This window comes from Megalops cyprinoides, chromosome 4 (genome assembly GCF_013368585.1).
Source record: "Megalops cyprinoides isolate fMegCyp1 chromosome 4, fMegCyp1.pri, whole genome shotgun sequence".
Lineage (NCBI taxonomy): Eukaryota > Metazoa > Chordata > Actinopteri > Elopiformes > Megalopidae > Megalops > Megalops cyprinoides.
The window spans coordinates 5,512,501-5,527,580 of NC_050586.1; the positions used below are offsets into that span (position 1 = coordinate 5,512,501).

At 45.3% G+C, this 15,080-nt stretch overlaps 1 protein-coding gene across 3 annotated transcripts in view; it reads right to left on the reverse strand.

Annotated features, from left to right (window-relative positions):
• Positions 1 to 15,080, reverse strand: part of dennd1a (DENN/MADD domain containing 1A) — a 132,508-nt gene that overhangs the window by 115,822 nt on the left and 1,606 nt on the right. The gene's annotated exons all lie outside the window — the stretch shown is intronic.

Below are 15,080 nucleotides of genomic sequence, written 5' to 3' on the forward strand. Positions count from 1 at the left end.
CCCTTCACTTCACACCGCCGGATGTGCCAACGCCGAGGGCCGCACCGCCGAGCAGGCCGGGATGGCGCCCCGCGCCACGCCACGTCACCTCCGCCACCACCGCCTGACCTCCATTTCCACACCGCCGCTCTCCCTCTTCAAACGCTAAGGCCGCTGTATTTCCTACACATCAAAGCCCTGCTACTCCACCAAAAGACCCTTTGCAAAAATGTGGAGGTGGAGGTTTTTTTTGGGGGGGGGGGCGTTTGGGGATGAAATGAAACTAAATGCTGAGGCAGCTTTAACGATTACCTCGTCTCTTCTAATGATTTCCAAACAGGCGGCCATCAATATCCCAATCTGCATTTTTTTTTTCCTCCTAATATATCACCGCACTACTGAAGCTTCAATATCTTTTTGATCTTTCTCCCGTTTTAATTGTACTCTGCAGAAAGGTATAAACAGACAGCCTTGGTCTTTGGTTAATAGGATGCCGCTGAAATGGGGGGGGGGTTACACGCGGAGAGATCTCGGAGGATAGCGCTGCCGCCGTAATTAAGAAACGGCGCTGGAGACCAAAAATACATGAAAGGGGAGGAAAAAAGCACATATCCCAATCAATACACGCAAACACAAACAAACGCATAAACACACCGCACGCGCACACACACGCACACACACACACACACACACACGCACACACACACACACACACACACATGCACACACACACACACACACACACACACACACACATGCACATACACACACACACACACACACACACACACACATGCACATACACACACACACACACACACACACACACACACACACACACACACGCACACACACGCACACACACGCACACACACACACACACACACACACACACACACACACACACACACACACACATACACACACACACACTAATGCGTGCCGGGTGAGGATCTGAGCACAAATCGCATCCGTCCTCATCGCGAGCGACGGTGACAGTGTCCTAATGACAGCCAACGCAGAGGCATGCAGATGCCAGCGCTTAACGCTCAACACCGCGGCGTGTCTCTCGTGCAGGACAAAGAGAAGATCACAAAAGGAATATTCATCACGGCGTCTCCCATGCATATGTGTGTGTGTTTGTGTACGAGAGTGGGTCATACTCCTCCACATCCAGCCAAACATCAAAACCAGGAACGCTAATGAATGTATTTATAAGCTGGTTATGAGGAAACGAGCAGTGGCTGATCTGAGTGATGGCAGACCCATTTAAACCTGTGTTCCTTTAATGTGTCCAACGCCAGCGAGTGTTCCGCTAACCTGAGGCCCAACGCAGAATCAGAACCTGTCTGTGCCGCCTTGGAAGGATATCAAAGGGAAACATATGGGTGAGAGAATGCTCCATTCAGTGCAATTCAAAACTACTTTAAGAACCTCCGACATTGCACACGCGCACACACATGCGAGCACGTACGCGCGCGCACACACACACACACACACACACACACACACACACACACACACGCACACACACGCACATATGCACATACACACATATTCACGCATGCACGCGCGCACACACACACACGCTTGCACGCACATACAGTATACACACACATACACTCATTCACACATGCACGAATGTGCACATGTGCACACACACACACACACACACACACACACACACACACACACAGACCTGTTGCACTGAGCTACTCTGAGCATGGTGCCGATGACCACTGGGTGACCAGCCAGGGGGTAAATGGCTTATGGGATGGAGGGCATAAAGCCCCGCAGGGGCAGTAAGGAAGCAATGAAAGTCTGCAGCTCTGGGTTATATCAGGTGACCATGGTGGACCTGTCTGGAATCAAAGCACTCTGCCCCACGCCCCAAATTCAGCAAAGGCCCACATTAGGGGCGGCTAGGCCACTTTGCAGGGCAAACACTGCCTCCGAGGGTCAAGGACCCTGACTCTGACCCCAGAGTTGAGGCGGGAGGACCTCAGTTTCGGAGGATTCAGCTCGAGCTGTCTCCCCTGCTGCAGACAGGATGACATGGAGAGGTCCCGTGTTGGAACAGACAGTGGGAAATTGTCTTGTTTTTTGTTTTTTTTTTTTTTTACTGCTATTAGATGTCGGGCTCTCGTGAGGCACCCTGAAACAAATCTCCCGCTCAGTGCCTGTACCTGCTCTGAGAGAAGGCTCTGCAACCTCCTCAGAGCCTCTCTCCTCTGCTCCCCGCTACTTACCAAAAACGCAGAGAGGCACAGACACCGTAATGACCGCCCGAGAGCAGCTAAAAATAGGCCCTGCGCTTTAAATGCAGAGTTCATCAAGGGAGTGAGCCGGCGTGGAGGGCGAGCCACTCAGCCACAAACCCTGCAGTACACCTCGAAATACACCGCACGGTTTGCCTGCAAAACCTGCACCGAGACCAACCGGTTACACCGCCGGCACCGTGCAGAGGGCGAGTGAAGGATCCTTCCGTTACCAGACTCCCTAACACAGACTCTTCAGGGGGGGAGAGGATGGATGTGCCAGTGAAAGACAGAAAGCAAGAGAAAGAGATAGAGAGTGACAGAAAGAGAGAGAGAGACAGAGAAAGAGAGAGAGCGAGGGAAAGATACAGAGAGAGAAAGCGGGAGAGACGTAAAGACAGAGGGAGAGAGAGAGCGAGAGAGAGAGAAGAGAGAGAGAAGCCCCTGGAAAAAAAAAACTAGACACGCTGCTTCTCCCCTCTCTCTAAGTACAGTATTAAAACAGTGAACCTTCTAATCCAGCATGCCTCCCCACTTACAGCATAGCATCTGTCCATCAGGCTCTTACAAGGGCAGCACAAAGGAGGACCCAATCAGCCGCCAGAGCCGCCCTTTGTGAAGTAATTCTGGAACTTTCATGCTTCTTATTTGCTGGGTTAAAGGTTAAATTGCTGACCCCTCCCCTCCCTGCTCCGCACTCTTTCCCCTCCGCTGCAAAGCCGTCTTCAGAGGGCCTGTATTTACATGGATTAGGCCCCTTTCAGGCCGAAGAAAGGGGGCTGGTTTCCCAGTCAAAGCCGGGGGAGAAGCGGGTGGCACTGGCAGAGTGGTCACAATCATTCACCGCTGCACAATGACCATATTGTGGTGATCTGAAAAAGGGAGGGGGACGGGGGGGGGGTGGACGAGGACGGGGGTGGTTGGGGTGGGGGGGGGGGGGGGTTGGGGGAGCGAGGGGGGGAGAGAAAGCTCCCTTGGCAAGGCGGTGTCCTGCGCTTGTGCCACAGAGCTCCCAAGGCGAAACCCCGCCGGCCTTCCCGACGAGAACACACAAAGCCTGCCCACTGTGAGAGAGATGAAGATGTCAAAAGCTTTCAGGCAGGGGGGTGAAACGGGGGTTTAGGGGATAAACCAACAAAACCAGTGAAAGGGACCTTTTTTTTTTCAAACTGGTAAATCCTGCTAAGTCTACATTTCCACATCAGCTTTGCTCTCCCTCTTGCTCTCTCCCCTCCCTCCCTCTCTCTCTCTTTCCTTCTGCTCAATAAAATGATCAGGAAGAAATAAGCGCAGTCTTCCAGTTGAAGTGACCGGGCTAATCCAGGGGAAGGGGACTTTATGGGGGAGGTGAGGGGGGGGGGGGGGGGGGGGGGGGGGGGCGGCAAGTTGTATTACAAAATAGACAGCTCTCATCGCTGGCCTGGGTTTTAAGAAAAGCTCCATGGATATAAAATCTGATTAAGTTGTACAGCATGTGATTCTCTAATGCCGCTGTGTTGTATCAGTGACAGTGCAAAGTTTGGAAGCTCAGTGTCTCACTTTTATTTTCAATAGCTGGCACCAATGCAATACACAGGGGTACACAGACAACCAGAGTATTACACTGTTCAAACATGGCAATCCCTGGGTAAACCAAGCAACACCTCGACAAGCACTCCATTAGCAGTGATTGAAATGCACACATGCACGCCTGTGCAAACACACACACACGCGCACACACACACACACAGTCTCTGATTCACACACAAATATCTACACATTCGATCAAAGATTCAATATGTCTATCTCGTTCTCTCTCTCACACACATATACAAACATACACACATACACAGACAGTAACTGACTGAGCAAAATTCATGAACATTCAATATTACATGCAATATCTCACTCACTCACGCACTCACATTTACACACAAAAACTCACTGTAATACACACACACACACATACACACAAACACTCAGTAACTGACTCATAAACAATCAAGCGCGCGCACACACACACGCACACGCACGCACACACACACACACGCACACACGCACACACACACACACGCACGCACGCACACGCACGCACACACACACACGCACACGCACACACACGCACACGCACGCACACACACACACACACACACACACACACACGCGCACTTTGCGCTCTCCCCAGTCTCTGTGGTGCTGAGACCTGAATAAGATGTAGGGTGGTTAATTAGTGTCCGCTCCTCTTCTGCGGGGCAGGGGTGTGTCAGTGCAGGTCAGCGATCCCGCGGGGGCTGGGGTCACCGAGGGACTGAAGGCGTTGTCTCGCGGTCCCCCCGAATCCGGTCTGAAACGCCCCGAGCGCAGCTGACAAATACGCCGTGTCACCAAGACGTGACAAGAAACTCACATCGTACTCCGCGGCCAGACAAAACCAGAAACGAGAAACAGTAAGGCCTCTGCTCGAGGTACCGCAGAGGGCTGGAGTGCCCAGTGATTATCTGCAAAACCACAGACATTTTGCCTATTTCCTCCACCAGCATTACATATCTCTAACTCTAACAGCTCACACAGGTACATTTCAAATGCAGCCAGGGGATGTGTTTAAGGTCAAGGCCCACTGAATACAGGAACGTAACATTCGTGTTACACGTGCTTTACAACAGATTAAAACAACACACAAACGGCCACAAACTAAAATTTCTTGTAATTATTTTCCTTATGATAATTTCCTCCCACGGCTTCCCTCCCCACTGCCTGCTATATATCAAAGTAGGAAGTATTTAAAGGGCCAAGCTTCCAGCCCCTTTTGAGCGAACCAGATAAAGGAGTCCAGTATATAGTCTCAGGCCGATTCAGATGTAAATGGCGTCGGCTTCGCAATGACTCTGATTAACTCCCACTGAGTTAATAGTTTCCCTGTTAACAAAGATTTATCCCCCTTTTCAGTGTGCCGGAACATTTAGGAGGAGAAAGGAGGCAGGGGGAACTGGCGGCGAACCTTACAGTAAAGCCTCTTCAGGACAGAACACAATCTGCATCTTCCAGAGTTAATCCACCCAGCAGATGTTGGACAAGGCCACTGCTCTTACAAGGGGGATGAAGAGAAAGACAAAAAGGAAGGAAAGGGTCAAAAGAAATAATGCCTCTTTTTTTTTCCCCCCTTTTACTTTTTTTTTTGTTTTGTTTCTCCCGGCCAAAAAGAGGAATTCCCACCAAACAAACAACAAAACGCAGGAGAAAGAGGAGAAGGGGGGAATCGGGCTGACCGACGGGCTACAGCCAGCGGGTCTTCCGAAGAAACCGCCGGGCTCGCTGCCCTGAACGGCTAATCCCAGCATCCGATGTCTGGAGATGTAAACACGTGAGCTAGTGAATGGCTAATTAATATTCATTCCCGCTAATGAATTTCAATATGCTTTCCACAATCCTTTTTCTATCAGTCGCGTCACCCACGTTTTTAAATCTAATCATGTATTGAGTAGGAAAATCAGCACTGTGCGGTGTGACGGGGCAAATTATTACAACGGCCATGCGTAAAACGCATCACATTAAGTTGAAGTTCTGACTCATTAATTAAACAAATTACAGCCTGAGCCCAAAGAGTGGTTTATGTTTTGTGTTCTCTAAACTGTTTCTAGTAGCGTTTTGGCAGATAGGTCACCAGCAGATGGGTGGGCTTTGACTGAATTCCAGCCCGCGGATTGCATACACCCCAACTGTCCTTCATTTCTGGTAAAGTTCTTGGGAAACGTTCTGTTGTTTTTGTGTTTTGTATCACACATCATTATGTGTTGTGTAGTGACTGGAATTTGGAGCTAAAGAACAAAAGAGCAGAAACCACAAGTTGTTAAAAAGCACTGAAATGTGTTAGTCTCATGTAATGGACAAAGCTTGTAACAGCTAGAGTAGATCTGAGCCTCGTTCACTCTCGGACGGGCTGGTTCTGGGACAGGCAGGATGCAGCAGGGTTGGGGGGCTGTTTCTCCAGAGAAGAAGGTAGGAGGGGGAGAAGGCCCCCCAGACTAGACACTGTTCAGGATTGGGAGAGTTAACTGTCCCCCTCCTACACACCCACACCCACACCCACACACACACACACACACACACACACACACACACACACACACACACACACACACACACACACACACACACACACACCCACACACACACACACATATGCAAACAGACACCTCTGAGACCAGCACTCACATTCCACATACCACATACCCCTTGATGCTGCCTCACTGACTTAAGGCTTTCATCATTACACGACAACTACAGCACTCCCCATAATAACCACCTTCCACACAGCAGAACTGACCACACTTAAGGGCACCCCAAAATGGCATATGAGCTAGAATACAACATTCAGGATTAAAAATCCCCAATAAGGCAGAATTTCTCATTGCACTGATTCAAAAATGTTGCTGGTATATCTATTTATATAGGATCAAAGTCTGTTGATATTCCCACCGATTACAGAATGTTACCCCTGTCATCCCTTGCCATGCATTCTCTAGCTGTATGGATGGATCATATCTTCCTAAAAATATTGAAGCTATGAGCATCTCCCTGGATAAGGCTGTTTGGCAAGGAAGCAACAATAATAAACCACCGCAAATATAGTATCCGGGACTCTTAGTGCATCTGCATTCATTAAATTTATGTGTGCATTTGTGAACTCTGCAAATAACCCTGGATATGAAACCACATGCCATTATTCACAGTACAAGTTAAGCGGCTCTTGGCAGCAATGTGGTAAGGAGCAGGGGCTGTAACCCACAAGGCTGCTGGTTTGATTCCTCAGCGGGACACTGCTGTTGTACCCTGGGGCAAGGTGCTTAACCTGAATCGCCTCAGTAGATATCCAGCTGCATAAAGGGATTACATGTACAAATATAAGCTATGTAAATCGCCTGGGTTAAACAGCGTCTGCTAAGTGAAATGTAATGTAAACCAAATACAATGGTATTTTTTTTTTACAAACGATGACACAGGAACAGGGATGCGGATAGCCATGTTGGACGTTTGGTTTGAGGAGATGCATGCCACACTTCCGACACAGTGCTCTGAGGTCTCCCAAACGTGTTGATTGGGTTAGGAAGGTTAACATGCAACCATAAGGTTCTAGGTTCACATTTGGGGTGACACACTGTTGCTGTGGCTGTGGGCAAGATTCAGATCGGACTGATTCAGTAAGAATCACATACATCCACCTAGATGAGCATATCCGTTAAGCATGTAAATGATAACAGTAACTGTAGAGTTTATTCCAAAAAACCCCATCTGCTCAAAAACCCCAATTTTTGCATGAACGGAATGTAAAACACTTTGTTCACATTAGAGTAGGATCTCAGTTGGTAATGCAGGAAAATACAGTCCTCAAAAATACCACCAAAATACCACGATTTCCATACTTATTAAAATGTGTCACAGTTGGAAAAAGCCAACAGAGTACTGTCTGTGAGCTGAGGTGATGGTAGGAAAGGCATTTATTAACGCTGGGGGCGCAGTGCGCTGGCGCAGAGATGATAACATATCTACATGAGGAGTGAGTGATCAAATGGGGTGGATGACTCTCTGCTGGGAAGACAAAGCAACACAACCCCCTTCCCTTCGGTGGCCACGCCCCATCAGGGGGTACCTGCGGGTCTCTGTGTACCTGCATGACATCAGAAAGCACAGAGTCACTGACGTTATGCGGGATATCGCGTCCGCTCGACGGTCGGTCCAGTGCTGACTCCATAATCCGGAGACAGTTGCTGGCATATGTCTTGCCAAAATAAACAGGCAAAAGACAAAAGCAAGAGCACAGTGATTCAGTATAAAACATTTGCTGATTTAATTTTTTTGTTGTTGTTTTTTAGGTGTGCAGTTCAAAAGCAGCTGGAAATGCAGTAACTGTTCACATGTGGTTTCCATAAATTAATTAATGAATAAAATTAACTGGTGTCACTGTTTGTAGCCCTATGCTGAAAGCTACTTGGGTTCTATTTTTTAGGCTGATCGATGCAAACAGTGGGGAAAAGACTGATTAGCGAATGTAGCAAAACATTAAAGTAAGAAATGCTGTATGTGAGCATGTCTGCAATCAGTAGCTGCCAGCCCATAGCAAACCTTGTAAAAGGCAATAGGAAAAGGAAACCAAAAAAATCACAGCACATAGCTATGCGTGGGTACAGCTAACGCTACTCATGTGTACCTGAGGCATGTAGATCGACCTCAGTGACAATGATTCTATGAATCGCAATGTTTTAGTCGCAAGGTTATAATGATGTGAAAATCTGGATATCGGTCAAAACCCTGGCTCGCGTAAACCTGCTCGTGTGGAATATTCATGCAGAACACGCATGTTCGGAATTCTCAAGCATTCTAAATATCGCCTGCATGCAAATGAGGTCGTTGGGTACGCGCGGGGGTCTCGCGGCTGAAAGGCGATTGTCATTTCGGGCGGTGCCGGTCGCTAAAGCGCGGCGTCGCTGCGTCCTCCACGCTCGGATCCCCGGATTTCCACCAGCTGAATAAATGCATGCGCCCTCTGCGGAGGGGAGTCAAAGTGTCAGGTGAAAATAATGCCGGGCAAAGCCAGGCCCCGGCTAAATATAACCTGTTTGTATCTGGCGCTCTCTATCTCTTCCCTCTTACCTCTCCCCATCCACTGCGCTGCCAGTCACTGAGGGTGCCGCTTGGAGGTTAACCCAGGCCTCCGAACCCTTCCGAGAATGACAATAGTGCAGCTGCTTGTAAGCCGATACAGTAAACACGCATTCCCCCTCGCCGCACGCACACAGCCACAGCTATGACGACTCTCTAACACTTCTTCCCAGCACCGTAAACAGCCCTTTACAATGCTGGCTGCCTGCTTCCCCCTGACCAACTGTGAGCATTCCCAGGGACCCAGAGACGCAGAGTTTTTGAGGCAGGCGTTTCGCCGGTTGTCTGGTAAGGTGGAGTGGAGGCTACGGGCACAGTCGCCTTGTTTGAGCACAGAGTTCCACACTCAAAGTCTGGGTGAGGCACTGCTGTTCTGCCCTGGACCGAGGCTCATCACCGTAACTCCCGCAGTTAAAACTCTTAAAATTGCTACAAAGCTTGCGAAGATGCACTGGAAGCTGCTATAGATGAGGGTATCCCATACACAAAACAAGTAATACAGTGAGGAATGTAACTTTATACGCACTGAGTAAAAACATCAACATACTTGCTATTTTGCATTCATATTCTTGTGCTGAGATTTTCACGAGTAATTACAATATGGTCCTTTCTGTACCCTAAACATGATGTGTTAATGCACCTAGATATTATTTTAATATGATCATTATGTGAGCATAGTTGGATTCCTACCCTTCTATCCATTTATAATAGGTGCTTTACTTCAACAGACTGCTTATGTACACACTGACATTAATTTGGACTACCCTATGTGCATGTAAACAACTATTAATGGAATTTAAAAATGTACGCCTGTATATATAAATCTGAATTCAGAATATTGCAAGTGTGTAAACACTGTCATAGAGAAATCATCACTCCAAACTCTTCATACTAAACAAGGGTGTTTGGCTTTTACTGTTGTATCAGTCAGTTTCTGATAACTCACAGGAGTTCTGGGAGATTAGCAGGGCTCTTCTGTTTGGTGATGATGGAGGAGTGATGCTTTGTGAATGCCAAAAATGTGTGGGACCATCATTTATCATTGGTTGCGCAGCTTACTTATTTGAACCAATTATTATGTTTTGCTATAGAATCCTTCGATTGGTTCATATAATCAATCTTTGATAGCCCCACCTATTATTGGTCTTCTAAAGCTTACCTCGTGACTCCAGACAGACTAAGATCTATATTCCATTCCAAAAAACAAACTGATCTGCATTCTGCTATTATCCTCTTTAAAATAATTGTTTCTGCTCCTACCAAGTAGTCATCTCCAACCTGGTGTCCTGATGAGGTTCAATCCACTGTGGCCCCACCATAGCCTCTCATATAGCTGTAATGATATATGGCATCACTTGGTTCTCTTCATAGATCCCAGCACATCTTGCAGACATCTTTCTAAGGGTGTTCACCCACCAACACAAGCTCAACCAACTCCAAGTCAGACATGCTGCATTTCTTGGCTGAGCCTTCACCCATAACGGACTTCACCACCATCTCCCAGGAGAACATCTAAAACACCTACTCTGTGGAGCTACTGGACCAGTCCCCCGTGCTGTCCTGCTTGGACCACCGATCCTTCCTTCTGGCTAGCCTCCCTGCCAAGTCCAACCGTTTCAGCTCGTCCAAGACTCGGCCGGCCACCTGGGCTTCTCCTTCCCAACCTACTCCCATGCCACCGCTCTCCTCCTCCCCCCTCCGCTGGCTGAGAACTGCAGCCCATATCCTCTTCAAAACCCTGTTACCCTGGCAAAATATGCTCTCAACCCCAGCACTCCCCACGTACTTGTAAGTGTCTTATCTCTGCAAACCGGCCTCGCCCACGCCCAGCGTTCCTCCACAGCCCGGCCATCTGTCTGTCCCTCCCATTCGAGGCTCCACAACGAAGACCCGCTCACTCCCAGCTATTCTCGGCCTGTCTCCCTCTTCTACGACAGAACCCCAGCGTGTGAGGTGGAGAAGGAAAAACACTCAAGGTCGAGCTAATGTAGGGCGCGGCGAGCATGTTGGACACTGGCCGCTTCCGTCGCCCATCTGATCCTCCAGTATTCATTCTGAAACTGTCAGGCATTGTTCATTTGCCAGTTTGTTCCGTGATATTTCTCTATGTATCTTTTTTTTCCTGTTTTTTATCTGAGCCCATCAGGATTTGGCCACCTGTGAAAGAGGATGTCGGGTTATCGTATCGCCTCCGGCCAGTTCAGCACTCCTGATGACGCGCGGTATGGTAGATCACGAACAGAGAAGGGAGAAGTCACATCCCTGACCACTAATTCCAGTCCTACTGAAGACCGGCTCCTCATATCAGCTAGAAAGAAGAAGCATTTTTAAGTATCACTTTGATCCTGTTTTCCTTGGGAGTGTTTAGGTATCTGGTTAACATATCTGGGAACTTGCACAGACAATGTTTATCTTATAAGCTTTTGCAGTACTATCATGTCCTTTCATGCATCTCTTTACCTGCCCATGCTTGTATGACACACTTAACTGGAATGAATTAGATGTGCTTTAATGTATTTTCTTCACATCTCCTTTGCCTACACATTTTCGTCCATAATTTGTGTATTTGACTGGTGTCTTTACATAATGTGACTTTCAGAGCACCAAGCAATACATACACAGATTAACTGGCAAAATAAAAATATAAGTGAAATAAACACAAACATATTTCAAGCACAAATTTTCAGTTGGAAACACAACAAATTGCAATTTTAGTATTAACTTTGAGTTGAACTGAAACCAATGACAGATTAGCCAAAACACAACTGGAATGAGCCAAAGCTTTGGTCACTGTGGTTCAAAATAGTGGAGGTCCTCAAAAAGGCTTTCTTCACGAGTGGATTACAAATAGGCTTGTTAAGGGAATCGTAAAGGAATGAAAATCACAGTAGCTTTCAAGGAATCTCCAATCAAATGACACCAAAGCCACCACAGTCAGGGTCAGACGCTAGAACAAAACACTGCTGCACTGTATTGCATCTATTATTACAGCACGCGGTGCTCAGAGACATAGTAATGAAACATGTCACTACACTGGAATCCACTTCAAGTCAAGAAATACAGAAAACTGACATCAACAAGCACAAACAGATTATGGTACAACAGTGACAAGAGAGCCATGTTTCACTGGAGCTGGCCTTTGTTGAACTGACACACGATGACATTAAAACATGAGGATTTCAAAAGCATAACCGAAGGGACAAATGAAAACCCTTGACTGAGGTCATACCACATTTGTTTGCAGACTTTATAGGCCAAGTGAAAGAGAGATTTTCAACCAGATGTGATGTGAATCATGATGTCCTGGCAGATACTCAATAAAATAAATAAATATTGTCAGAGACTGTCCTTAGTGGGTGGGCGGATACCAGTCTCAAAGAAAAGTACAGGCTAGGAGCACCAATGGTAACATTGTGAAAATACTACAGAAACACATAATTAATAAATCCAAAGGAATTTAAGTTGGTAAGCAGGGTATCTATTTGTTTACTGATGCTTATAAGGACATATATCGTGTAAAGACGTTAAAATAACAAATAATGAACATGCTAGGACAATCAGTGAAGGAGCGTTTTAAAGGCACAAGTAGTAAGAAGTGTATAACTGAAAAGTTTCAGAGGAGATTTTGTGATTTGACATTCGACCATTTGACTTCAAGATAAATGTGATTCTGGGAAACACAGAGGAGAACATTTGTATATATATTTTCATTACTCTTTCAACTTGTGACCTGAAATATTTGCAGCAAGTTTCATCAATATCCATGCCTGATTGGCCATTTTTCAGGCCAGAAGCCACTTTCTGTGGCAGAACCATGGAGGCATCAGGTCCTGTTCAACTTTGTCAGAATGGCAGAGAAATGTAAAAGATGTTCTCAACAGAATGGCATAAAAATGTAAGAGAGGTTCGAAAATATGTTCTCAGCACCCAGTCAAACTCTCCCCAGTGGAGTACCCCAAGGCCCTATTTCAGGTCCAAACTCATTTTCTCTCAGCATATACCTTTTGGGTCCTCTTACTGAGTCCTATGTCTATAACTGCCATACACAATAACACTGTACTTTTCTCTTTTCCCTCTTCTTATCTCAAAGTCTACACTCATGTTTCTGTATGTCTATTACAGATTTCATCATAGGCTCATTCCATACTTCCACCTATGTAATTTTTCCAAATCTTCTTTTTTTCCTATCTGATTCATTGTTCGTAGTCCAAATGCTCAGTGTGCATCATTGTTAACCTCCCCCTTCTGCTAAAAGGATAAGGGTCTGCATTGTTATAAAAAGATTAATCATAGAGTTCTTACTGTTACAGTTTTAACATCTTTATTTGAGACTGTTCAAATAACATCGAGTTTCGCTGCTCATACTGTCTTCTCTCACTGTCCTGCTTCCCTCATGCTTCTTCATAACTGCTCTCTTAATCTGGTACCCTGTCCAGGTTGTACAAATCACTGAAAAATATAAAAAATAAAACAAAATAAACATTTCCAGGAAAGTTAGCATTTAAGCAAAGCTATCTAGCTCCACAAAACTGTGCAAAACAAAACCCACAAGAGACATTTTCAGTGTTTTATGTTTATAGTAACCAATTACAATGACGTAAATGGTGATTTTAATGAGCATATAGACCTAATAATTAGGCATGAGATGTAATATTAGAATTTAATTTAATTGGAAACTAACTGTAAGTCACTTTGGTTGAAAAGCGTCTGTGAAATGCCAAATTGTGAACTGTAAAATTTAAAATTTTGCGAAAACAGAACATGACAAAATGTTTCGTAACTCTGAGAACATAGTTCAAAATCAGATTACTATGTGATACCATGTGATTAAAACTGGCTACAATGTAATTCACTTTTTCCCTAAAATATCATGTCAGTGGATTTTTTACTTGATTTACTCATTAGTCTTCAGCAGTGCTATAACAAAATATACTTTAAAAATCAATTTGTTCCAACTGGCTATTTTGCATTCCAGTTGTGACAATATTCAATAATACACCACAAGTAAATTGAATTTTCACACACCGTTTTAATATCATTGCAATTTGGCAAATATAAAAATTGTTACTAATCCATTTCACACCATGAAGTTAACTTACCTATGATTTAAACGTTTATCATCTCTTTCAAGTAAGTAATTCTTCTAGTAAGCCAGCAAATGAATGCTTCTGTGTAACATTCAAATGAAATAAACAAAGGTGTCTCAAAACTCTTGTTAGCTAGCGCATTCACAGGCTAGCTAGCAAATCCAGCAGCACCATTTAGATAATGTTACAAAAGTTACTATGGGTGTTTTAGCATGCTAGGTGCTGCTTTCCTTAACAGTTTCATTTAATCAATACAGTTTGTTCGTTTCTGTCTCTTTTCCTACTTTTATGTTTTGCTCCCATATCAGCACAGGCTACCGACAGATTCTTTTTAAATGAACAACATTAGATTGAGGTGACACAATACTTAAACATTAAACTGTCCATGAACTCTTCAAAAGAACGGCTTGGAAAAAAATATATTTGTGCAATCTCTGGGGGAAGGTGTAAACAAAAAAAAAAACAGCTGGCAGAAGACAGGCAAATCACATTTTTTCCCCAAAACAGTATACAGTAGACTCATTAACCAAAAAGGTCTACTGGAATAGCATTTTGCACTGTCAAAAAAACAAGCAGTACTAAGAGGAAGAATATCGCCATTAAATATGATAAGTCAGTCAGTCACGCAACTAGCAAGGAGATGGATGTTCAGGTCATTTGCTTTTTCCTTAGTCAATTTACACACGTGTCACTGGCAATTTTTCAACTGTAGCCTTGCTATCATAGCTATGAAAGAGCCCTTCGGATCATTCTACATTACGTTCTAATGTATGTACAGATCTGCATTAACATCGCTGCAACAAGCATATCCTTCACTTTCAGCCGTACCAAATCAAACAAAATACATAAGAGCTGGCTAGCATTTTAAAAGAAGGCATGGCCTTGCTACCTCATAGCACTTTTGGCCAGCCAGTGCACACCATCCTTTGTTGGTTGCAACTGTGATGCAACCACAAACAATAAGTGTTACCCACCCACCAAATCTGGGCTACTGGAGTCATCTCTCACTACGCCACACAGTGTTAACAGATGGCGCAGTTACACAAAGAGACACAAAGATACTAAGCAAGACCCTCATTTTATTTGCATCTAATATGTTTTATGTGAAGTCTTTTTCATC